Source organism: Anser brachyrhynchus (genome assembly GCF_964034855.1).
Source record: "Anser brachyrhynchus genome assembly, chromosome: 2".
Lineage (NCBI taxonomy): Eukaryota > Metazoa > Chordata > Aves > Anseriformes > Anatidae > Anser > Anser brachyrhynchus.
In genome coordinates, this window is record NC_137695.1 from 142,432,247 (window position 1) to 142,443,986 (window position 11,740).

Here is an 11,740-nt window from a genome sequence, read left to right on the forward strand (position 1 = left end):
GACATGTCAGTGGTTCCATTTATACTATCTGGTAAACTCATCTGTTTATGGATTTAATTTACAGATATCATTGAAATATTATGAATTCTTATTTTAAAAGAATCCTGAGAGTTTAAGAGGTATGTCAGTTTTCAGTGTTTGGTTTTATTTTTAGATTTTTCTTCTTTTTCACCAGTAAATGCTGGTTGCATTTCCATACTTTTTTTTTTTTTTCCATTTCTTTTTTTTCCCCTGAAAATGTGAATAACTAGCCAGATAATTTTGTTTCTATGTGACAGAAAATAAATAAATGAGTACATAAATAAATAAATAAATAAAAATAAGTCCATTGTATGGTAAATCCAAGAAATGAGTCTTTTGGAAAGACAACAAAACAAACAAAAAACAAACAACAACAACAACAAAGGAAAAGAAATTACAGCTAGACTAAAACAGATAACACTGAAAACTGCAGTCCTCTTTATCAAATTCTTATCCATTAGTCATGAATCAATACTATGAAATAAAAGAACTCTTCTTTAAATTGGGGTTAGAATTTCCTAACATATTAATAACAGTGAGTTTACTTTTCACTTATCTGAAGGGTAGTGTCAATTGGATTTGAATAATTTGCATCATTTATTAAAAAACAAAAAACAAAACAAAACAACAACAACAACAACAAAAGAACAAACACAGAACCTCTATGCTTATTTTAATCCTATCTAATTTTTATACTAACAATAACAATTAGCTGCTATGATAATTATAAAAATGCATTAAATTTCACAGATTTTAGAGCAGAACAATAATTCCATAACTGGCCAACAGAAGAGTTAGAAAACTAACTAACCTTGCCCTGTGAGAGACTATTTGGACATCTAATTTCTATTTCTCATTTGTTCTCTATTAATTTTTGGAGTGTCTAGACAGTGGGCATCTTTTTGTCTCCCTCTTATCCAGCGTTACATGCATTAATCAAGGCAACCAGTAGAACACTGTAGAACCCTCTGTCTCTTCTGTGCTAACCACTTCACAATCACAAGCTATGCAGCCCATCCAAAAAAGTCTTTTAAGACATACAGATTCTTTTTTTTTCCCTGTGAGCGTAAATGCAACCCTTGCTGTGTGTTTTTCGGAACAGTTTTTTCCATATTCAGCCAATACCCGAGGTCCCATTCAGCTCTGCTCTGGGGTAATTGTGGAAGGGATTGGAAGTCCTACCAGCTTCTGCTTTAAATGTTCAGATTGATTATTCATTCATTTATTTATTTATTTAATCTCAGCACAGCATGCCTAAGGCCTTAGCTTTGGTGGTCTTGTGGTTAACACTGCTATCTAGAGGTTCATGATATTTGAATTCCATTTTCTTTACCACAAATTTCCTGTGCCCTTGAGAAAGTTACTTAATCTATTTTTTCCTCAACGCCACAGAAAAAAATAATGTTTTTTTTTCTTCCTGAAAAAGGGTGTAGTGAGGATGGTTCTCCTCCCTTTCAGAGGAGATTTTACAGTACCATGGCATTTAGTACCATGGCATTGGTACTATTGTACAAAATTTTATACCATTGGTACAAAATCATTGACAAAGTTGGGATATTCATTGTAACAAAAACTCAACTGTAAAAGACAGGAAGGACAATTTTGTCTATTTATAAAGGAGGTGAAATGATTGACTGTAGACATTATTTTGATGTAGATATCCCATTTCATATTGCATTTTTGTGTAAGACTTTTTAAAAGCTCTGAATATTTCCTTCACCATAGAATAAACTCCAAATAAAATTACAACACAATTGCAACTGTATGTATGCAATATCTGTGTAAAGTTAAAATAAATCTGTATGTACCTTTCAGCCAATGAACTCGATGACTTCAGTTGTGAAATGCTTAAGGCAACTTCATCAAGATCTGCCACACTTTGTACCTAAAAAACAACCTAGCACAGAGGAAGATCTCATTTTGTGACATGCAAATTATGGCTAGATGCCCACATTCTCCAGTCTATCTAGCCCCCCTGACTGGTAGCAGTTTGACTTAGATGAAAATAAATTTGTAGTCAGAGCCTTGATCTTAAAGCATTAGATCTTTGGACACACAAAAAAATGCAGCATTGAGTTCAGATTATTGCTTCAAGTAGAGATATCAGATTTTCATTAGGGACTGAACTGACCAAGCACGGGGTATTTGTGACCAAGAACTTTATCGGACTCAAAGGGGCTGCTTGAATGGAGCCAAGCTACCAGTGCCTGGCTGAGGCTGGTGGTGTGTCTCCAACTACTTCCTAAAGCTGAATATTTGTAAAACATGTACAACTCCCAACGCTTGATCATTTACATTAGGAACATATTTTGATATTTAGGATAATTATCAGTATGCTTCAGAAGTTTACATACTAAAGAAGAAATGGAAAATAAAATAGATAGTATGAAGTTTGCAGAGTGGTGCAACAAGGCCTCACCCAGTTCAGGTGACTTCTACCCTTCTCTGACTCCTACCTTATCTTCTGCTTGTGTCCCATGCCAGCACAGCTGCCCGTGGGGATGTGGGACAGTAATGGGTACCAAGTGCCTCAACTTAGCGTGGCCTCCCACAGCACTCTAGTAGCAGTACTAAACCAGAGGGGGCTGGACAGGTGGACTGAGGAGCAGGTGAAAAATTGGCTGGCCTGCTTCTGCTAAAATATAGCTGATGGATGTCTATAAGTGCTGCTCCTCTGGGGTCAGTGCTGGGGCCAATACTATCATAATTAACGACTAGTAAAAATGAACCAAATACATCCTTAAGAAAATACTTGCAGGTTGCACCAAACTGCAGGGGACAGCTGATGTGTGGGGGAAAAGGGGGGCAAAACTACCCTTCAGAGGAGCTTCAGCAGGTTGGAGAAATTGGCTGATGGAAACCTAATAAAATTCAAGAGTGGGTGCATATTCACTCCAGTGGGACAGCCCGGTGTCTTACAAGAGGATGGGGGAGCACTCCACTCACTGTGGAGCATTTTTGCAGAGGCAGCCCTGGGGGTCCTGTTGGAGCACAGCAGGCTGAGAGGCTTCCTCCCTCTTTGGTGTATACTTGTAAAAGGCCCTGAACTATCTGGCACTCACAAGACCACACTGGGAGCCCTGCATCCCTTCCTTGAGTCCCCAGTGAAGAAAGACAGACAAATTGGAGTAGCAGTCTTCACACAGATCCATGGAACCTGAGAAAAGACTATGTACCCTATGATTTAGAGCCAAGTAATTCAACTCTTATATATTAGTACTTCTGAATTTATTTATTTTTTCTTTCCACAGTTTGGCCACATCCTCCAATATTTAGAAGGGTAGTGTGGTGTGATTTCTAATACATCTTTAGGTGCCTATTTAATGTATTGTGTATACCTATAGCATAGGCTTACATATGCTCAGGAGAGATAAGAAGAAACAAAAGGAAAACAAAGCAAACTAGCAAAAAATACAGAGAAAAAGAAAGAAGGAAGAAAAGAAGGAGAAAAAAAAATAACAGGATGGATCCATTTCCTGGTAAATAGCCAGGCTAAGAGATTATATGCTATCTTAATATGGAAAGGTCCATCTTTCTTCTCCAAGGTAATTAGCTCTCTTAAACCAAAAAACAACAACAAAATACTTTCAATACATCCCCTTCAAAGAAGGATAATATTTCCTTCAGAAATTTCTCCTTCTAGATCAGATATTCATTCTCATGTTCTTAAACCACAAATGGTATGTAATTAAATATGCTTTTCAATCTGTTATCAGAGTAAATTGATTAACTCCACTGTTAAGTGATGCAAACCTGTTTGTTAAAGTTTCCATTCTCTGTAATGTTTTCATTTCTTCTATTGAGTGAATAACATGGCTGTGTTACTCATTTCTTGTTTGGGGGGGCTCTATTGTCTTGAAGCAAATGAACTATATCGTTGCACAGCTATGAAATAGAAACATTTAACATGTGGGTTTTTAATTGAAGTAGTCAATTAAAAGGCTCTCATTTTTTATTAACAACATGGTAATTCCTTTTGCTAATGCAGTATAAACTGTAACAATTGTCTAGAAGTATTGTGGAATGATTTTAATGAAGTGCATACAAGCTCATAATATATGAAAACTTTTCCTGACCCTGTTTTAAGTTTTTTAATTGTCATTGCTTGTTTAAGCAAAACTCAAAATTTATATTTAATGTATGCTAAAGAACATTGCCTAATATAGAAATCTGATTGTTTGGAATTCAAAACAAGAATGCTGTGCTTTCCAATGTCTTGGTCAAATACGTCACAAACACAATCAGTAGGAATTCTTACAATAATTTATATTTTAAATAGATGATTTCTCATTCATACACACACAGCTATCTTGTATTTTTAATTCTAGCACAAAGCATGGGAACTTCTCAAATATGAAAAAGTAACACTGCACACAAAACCCCTAGTGACCATCTAATAATGTAACTATAATATTTAAATTTCGTAATTCTTTAGACACATGAAAATGCTCACAATTTCATAGGCCCAAAGGAGTGGTGGAAGGAAAACAAGAAAAACATGGAAGGTAAAACAAACTATAGAGAGGAAAAGTGGAATCTGTATTTAAGATAAAGCTAAATTCAGAAGGGAAGCACTTCAGTTGTCTTTTCTTCCAAACTTATAATTATCTTTTTCTGACCACATTTTTCAGCAATTGGTAGAACACAAAAATACTTACTCTAGACAATGAGACTGAAAATGAAGTTTCCAACAGTGACAGAAGGGAGAGTACTTGGGAATTTTTTTAAGGAAAAAAGAAAGTTAGTCACAAATGGTATAATCCAGAGGCAGGTAGCAATAGCCATTCCATTTATGTCTATTTCCAAAGGTAAATGTTTACCCCTAAACAAACCTGGAGTTTTGGACCCAATGTAACTTAGCTAGATATACTAGATGCATAAGATATAATCAAAAATTGTCAGACATACTCCCTGGGAAAGTTAAATCATATGATCTGCAAACTATATTTCATGACTACAGATGTCAGATTCACTATATGATCAGCAACATATTTCCCTTTGTTTCATGCAGAGACTCATGCAAAGTCTGTCCTTGCATATCTTGCCTGTTTAAGACTTTATTATCTGAAAACACTGAGTATCTCTGTTCCAGAAACCCATTCTCTTCAACATGCCTGAATCAATCATATCAGCAGCTGATACAAACCAAACATAAATGGCTTTTCAAAGTCTTGGCCACCATGCGTTCTTACAGTCAACTGTCACCAGACAATGATGTAAAGAAGTATGTGTAATTCTTGACATTTTACACTTTATGTTTTTTGTTGCTGTTGTTGATTTTTTTTCTCTTTTGTATATCATATTGTAGAGATAAACCCTTGTACTAATCAGAAGGCCAGCACTAAGTTTTGGATTAAGCAGAAACCCTTCAATTGATTGTGAACTCTTCCATGCCTGTGACATAAAGAAAAATATCCAAGAATATCTTACATATCTAAGCAATCATGACTACAAACACCTTTACTTTGAATCAGATGCTGCTACTGTCAATTAAATTGTACTGAATATTAACTACATTCTAGATTCATGAGCAAATACAGCCAGAACAGATTATTTTTCTGAGAAACACAGAAAACTGAGCAGGAGAATATATATTTAGCGTGGTCTGCTGCCCGCCTGCTGGTGGTTGTGGGCTGGGGCAGCCTCTAAGGCTCAGGGTGAAGACATAAGTATTGGGAGTTGAAATGACGTAGAAAACTGGTACAAGCTCTGGCTACAAAATGAGCTCTTTCCACTTGATGCTGAAAGGAGGTAAACTGAAATTTGAAGAATGACGATTGGCTCTTTGGCAAGTTACAGGAAAACCATATACAAGGTAACTAAATAAAGGCTATGCAAAAGATGACATCTACATTTTGGCTTAGTGGTCTTCTAATTCTATTGATACCTTTGTTCAGTGCTGAAGAATGTATTATTTGTATTATCACGTATCACCATTGTACCCTATTTCCACATTATGTTTCAATGCTTATTATTGATTTCTCTTAAAGACATTGTCTATATTTTATCCTAAGGATTTTACACATCATTTAACATTTTAAAGTGTTATAAATTTGGAATAAATTACATTTGTATAACTTTTACAGTTTATATACTTTTCCAGTAACTTTTTTTTTAAGTGACGTTGATTTTAATGCATGTTACCCTGCATAAAAATTTTTCTTTAATATTCCCATCTCCCAAGTAATAATAAGTGTAAAGCTTCTCAGTGATACATTTTTGACATATCCAAGGTGTGTCAAAAGGTGACTTTTGGGTGTAACAGGTATCTGTGACTCAACTATAGATTACATCTACCTTGAATTAAAATCAGAGATGAAAGGATAATTTTACAATAAAGCTGGTAACACTAAGAGTGACAGCTGCATTGGAACTTTTCACTTGTCCTTGAAATTTTATATTATTGGCAGAAAGTACCACAACACTTGCATGCCTAGTTAGTTGACAAAGCCTAACCACTGCTTACATTCAGGCTTAGCTTCTTGGTTCTTTGAAACAGATTTTGTATATGATATAAACTGGAAAATCAAGTATTTCAAAAATGTAAATACCCTGCAATACTTAAGCAGTTACAATTTCATGACAACTGCAGTAAGTACACAAAGCTTTTTTTTTTTTTTTTTTTTTTATGGTTATGCTTAGGACATGGTAAAGTGCTAAATGTGCAAGCAATTATGAACTTGGCACAGTAGCAGTATTTATTTTAAGCTCTACTTGTTCTGCTTTGGTGGAGGATGTTTACTTAACCAGACTCTATTAAACATGCTGAAGACTTTGTACTCTAAAACATTTTTAATTGATGAAACACAGAAGCAATCACTCATCACAAATGGTAAAGAAAGGCAGACAGGCTCAGGCAAACAGAATAAGACCTGTAGGTGTCTTTTTATCTTGCAAGGAGGGAAGAAAAAAAAAAAAAAAGCTTATGTGTGCTGCTGAATTAAGTGTTTGTGAAAAGAGAAGACCTGATAGTGATGGAGACTGAAGTCTTCTATTTATTTACAAGTAGGGTATGGTGCTGGGAACTTTTGCATGGTCTCTTGCCTTTCCTATTCAACCTCTGACCTAGTGGACCTGATGAGCTTATCCTCTCTTGTGACAGGAAAAATCCATGCTTATAACTTACCCAAATAGTACTGAAGGGGGATGCTTTTCATGCACCATTTGTAAACATATGAAAGCCATTGCACTGGCTCACATTCCTGCTCCAGGAAGCAAATTCAATATAACTCTGCGCACCAGTAGATGGGAAGCATATCTCCAGACACCTTACTCTCAGACTGATTCTGTTTTGATCTTACAGATTTTAATTTCTAAATTATTATTCTCATAAATGTGTAAGTTTAAAAACAATAAATTAGCAGAATACAATGTTAAAGCTGTTTCAGAGCATAGCATTTGCTTTGAAAACGGGATTTATGACAGTTATTTCTTGACAAAAAGCTTAAACCTAAAACAGTTGCTCAGATTAAACTTCTCATTTCAGCATGAAATTTTCCTGAAGAAGAACGGCAGGACTACATCCATTGTATAAAAACATTAAATACATTACTTAAATCATACAGATAACAGGGAAGTATTCCAAAGTGGTATAGACATGAGTTTTACAATTATGAAGTTGAAAGTATATTATTAATTATGTATTAGTTTTATCGATATACATGTATATATATACCTAAACTTTATTTTATTTTTCTATATAGACTACAAACTGAAACACAGAAAGCATGCATATACATTAACACTTGCATGAATGCATACATACATTCATATTAAATTCCACAACAGCTTCCATTTGAACAAATATTATTAATATTTTTCTCACTATTTCTCTTATATATTATTCAAAGTATTTATGTAAATTAAAATGTTCTTTTAATACCTTCCTAGAAAATTAGAATGTCCTCTGATGTTAAACTCTCCTAAATTCTTCTTAAATTATTGATATTTGTTTAACAAAAGACGTTTAATTTTTTTGCCTTTTGTTCTGATGAGTGTGATTACAAATCTTGTTAAAGGTATATTTGTTGGTTTTTATTTCTGTCTTTTGACAAAGTGAAAAAATGAATTCCTATTTTTGAGATCTTGATCTGTGAAATTGAAGGATAATAACACATTTTGTCTCTACTTCTATTTAGAGTTCAAAGACACTAGAAATGGATCGCAGTTTCCTCAGATGCAACCAGTAGTTAATATATAGGATGGATGTTTATTGTTTAGAAAAATGTAGCTTCACTGTGGATCACTAATTGAAATCATAATCTGAACAGTATTGCTTTATTGTGCCTCAGTCAGAAACAATGCACCAGAGAGTGAGGTAGTTAACTCTCTGGTATTGTTAACAAATTAATTTTTGAGATAAATGGACCTTGTTCTCACCAACAAGGAGGGGGTGGTGGGAAACGTCAAGCTCAACAGCAGTTTTGGCTGCAGTGACCACGAAATGGTGGAGTTAAGATCTTTGGGGCAGCAAGGAGGGCACACAGCAAGCTTTCTATCCTGGACTTCAGGAGAGCAGACTTTGCCCTCTTGAGGGATCTGCTTGATAGAGTACCATGGGACAAAGCAGTGGTGGGAGGAGGTGCCCAAGAAAGCTGGTAAATATCCAAACCTCTGACCTCCTCCAAGCTCAGAAGCGACGCATCCCAACAGAGGAAGTCAGGCAAAAATGCCAGGAGGCCTGCATGGATAAACAAGATGCTCCTGGCCAAACCCAAAACACAAAAAAGGAAGTCTGCAGTGAGTGGAAACAAGGACAAGTTGCCTGGGAGGAAAACAGAGAAATCATCCAAGCAGCCAGGGATCAGGTTAAGAAAGGTAAAGCCCTGATTTAAATCTGGCCAGGGACATCAAGGATAATGAGAAAAGCTTCTACAAATATGTCAGTTATAAAAGGAAGACTAAGAAAACTGTGGGATCTCTCCAGAAGGAAATGGGGGACCTGGTCACTGGGATATGGAGAAGGCTTAGGTACTCCATGACTTTTTTGCCTCAGTCTTTACCAGCAAGTGCTCTAGCTACACCCTCCAAGCTGCAGAAGGCAAAGGCAGGGACTAGGATAATAAAGAATCCCCGACTGAACAGGAAGGTCAAGTCTGAGACCAGCTAAGGAACCCAAAGGTGCACTGAGGCAAGGAAGGCATTAAGCACCTCAGCCTTTTCCTCATCTTTTGTAACTAAGTTTCCCCCCGCATCCAGTAAAGGATGGAGATTCTCCTTAGTCCTCCTTTTTGTGTTGATGTATTTGTAAAGACATTTTTTGTTATCTTTAACAGCAGTAGCCATATTGAGCTCCAGATGAGCTTTTGCCTTCCTAATTTTGTCCCTGCACAGCCTCGCAACATCCTTATAGTCCTCCTGAGTGGCCCGCCCTCTTTTCCAAAGATTATAAACCCTCTTTTTTCTCCTAAGCTCGAGCCACAACTCTCTGTTCAGCCAGGCCGGTCTTCTTCCGTGCCAGCTCGTCTTTGGGCACATGGGGACAGACCGCTCCTGAGCCATTAAGATTTCCTTCTTGAAGAGTGCCCACCCTTCCTGGACTCCTCTGCCCTTCAGAACCACCTCCCAAGGGACTCTGCCAACCAGTGTCCTGTACAGCTCAAAGTCAGCCCTCCGGAAGTCCAAGACAGCGGTTTTACTGGTCCCCTTCCTGACTTCGCCAAGCATAGAGAACTCTACCACTTCATGGTCACTCTGCCCAAGACAGCTCCCGACCACCACATCTCCCACCAGTCCGTCACTGTTTGTGAACAGAAGGTCTAGCGGGGCACCTCCCCTGGTAGGCTCTCTAACCAGCTGCGTCACGAAGCTATCTTCCATGCTGTCCAGAAACCTCCTAGACTGCTTTCTCTGGGCTGTGTTGTGCTTCCAGAATATGTCTGGGAAGTTGAAGTCCCCCACGAGAACAAGCGCTGACGATTTTGTGGCTTCTGCCAGCTGCCTGTAAAACTCCTCATTCGTCTCCTCATCCTGGTTCTGCGGTCTATAACAGACCCCCACCAGGATGCTTGCCTTCCTGCTGATCCTAACCCACAGGGACTCAACCTTATCATTCCCAGCCTCAAGTTCCACAACATCAAAACACTCTCTAATATAGAGAGCCACACCACCACCCCTTCCGTGCTGCCTGTCCCTTCTGAAGAGCCTGTAGCCAGACATTGCAGCACTCCAGTCATGAGAGTGGTCCCACCACGTTTCTGTGATGGCAACCAAGTCATAGCCTGCCTGCTGCGCAATGGCTTCCAGCTCCTCTTGTTTGTTACCCATGCTGCGTGCATTAGTGTAGATGCACTTAAGTTGGGCCATTGCCTTCTCCCCCGGCCTTGCCATTGTTCCCCCTGGCACAGCTGCAACAAGCCTTATTTCAGCCCCATCCCCCTTCTTACCTAGTTTAAAGCCCTCTCAATGAGCCCTGCCAGCTCCTGGGCTAGGATCCATTTTCCCCTTAGAGATAGGGACCTGCCTGCGGCCATCAGGCCGGGTGCCAAGTTGTCCTGGTTCCAGTTAGGACAGAGTTAATTTTCCCTCATAGTAGCTGGTAGGGTGCTATGTTTTGGATTAGGATGAGAAGAGCGCTGATAACATGCTGAGGTTTTAATTGTTGCAGAGCAGTGTTTACACCAGGCCAAGGACTTTTCGGCTTCTCGCTCTGTCCTGCCAGCGAGCAGGCTGGGGGTGCAGCAGGAGCTGGGAGGGGACAGACCCAGGACAGCTGACCCAAACTGGCCAAAGGGGTATTCCATACCATCTGACGTCATGCTAAACAATATATAGGGGTGGCTGGCCGGGGTGGGGGGGCCGGCTGCTCGGGGATAGGCTGGGCATCGGTCAGCGGGTGGTGAGCAATTGCATTGTGCATCACTTGTTTTCTTACACATTATTATTATTAATACTATTATCATTATCACTATTATTATTATTATTGTTATTATTATATTCCTGTCTTAATAAACTGTCTCTATCTCAACTCACCGGCTTCACTTTCCCATTTCTCTCCCCCATCCCAGAGAGGGAGGGGGGAGGGTGAGCGAACGGCTGTGTGGTGTTTAGCTGCCAGCCGGGTTAAACCACAACACAAGTAAAGCGCCCCATGGTCAAAAAAAACCAAAATTTCTGTGTTGGCACCAGCCTCTGAGCCACGTGTTAATCAGGTGGGCTTTCCATGTCCTCTCTGTACTCCTCCCTGCCACTGTAGGGATAGATGAAAACACCACCTGTACTCCCGCTCCATCCACTAACGATTCCAGTCTCCTAAAGTCCCGTTTGATAGCCTTCAGGCTTCTCTCTTCGATATTATCACTGCCAGCCTGGACTATCAAAAGAGGATAGTAGTCAGAGGGGCGAACCAGGTTGGGAAGCTTTCTGGCAACATCCCTGACCCTGGCCCCAGGGAGGCAGCAGACTTCTCTATGGGTAGGGTCAGGCCAACAAATAGGGCCCTCTGTTCCCCTGAGAAGGGAGTCGCCTACTACGATCACCCTTCTGTCTTTCTTGGTGGAGGCAGTCTTGAAGCGTGGAGTCAACTTCCTCGCCCTAGGCATCCTCCTGGGTAGACTTTCTACCTCATCCTCACCCACCGGTATCTCAAGCTCCAGGGCCTCAAATCTGTTGTGTAAGGGCACCTGGGAAGGTGGGGCCGGTGGGGGGGGTGTCACCTGCGAGGTTGAGCTGGGACCTGTCTCCATTCCTCCTCAACTCCTAGGTCCCCTCCCTCTGCCTG

The 11,740-nt window shown here is 39.3% G+C and overlaps 1 protein-coding gene across 4 annotated transcripts in view; it reads right to left on the minus strand.

The window, feature by feature from the left end:
* Positions 1–11,740, minus strand: part of ANGPT1 (angiopoietin 1) — a 210,174-nt gene that overhangs the window by 139,208 nt on the left and 59,226 nt on the right. The window lies entirely within an intron of this gene.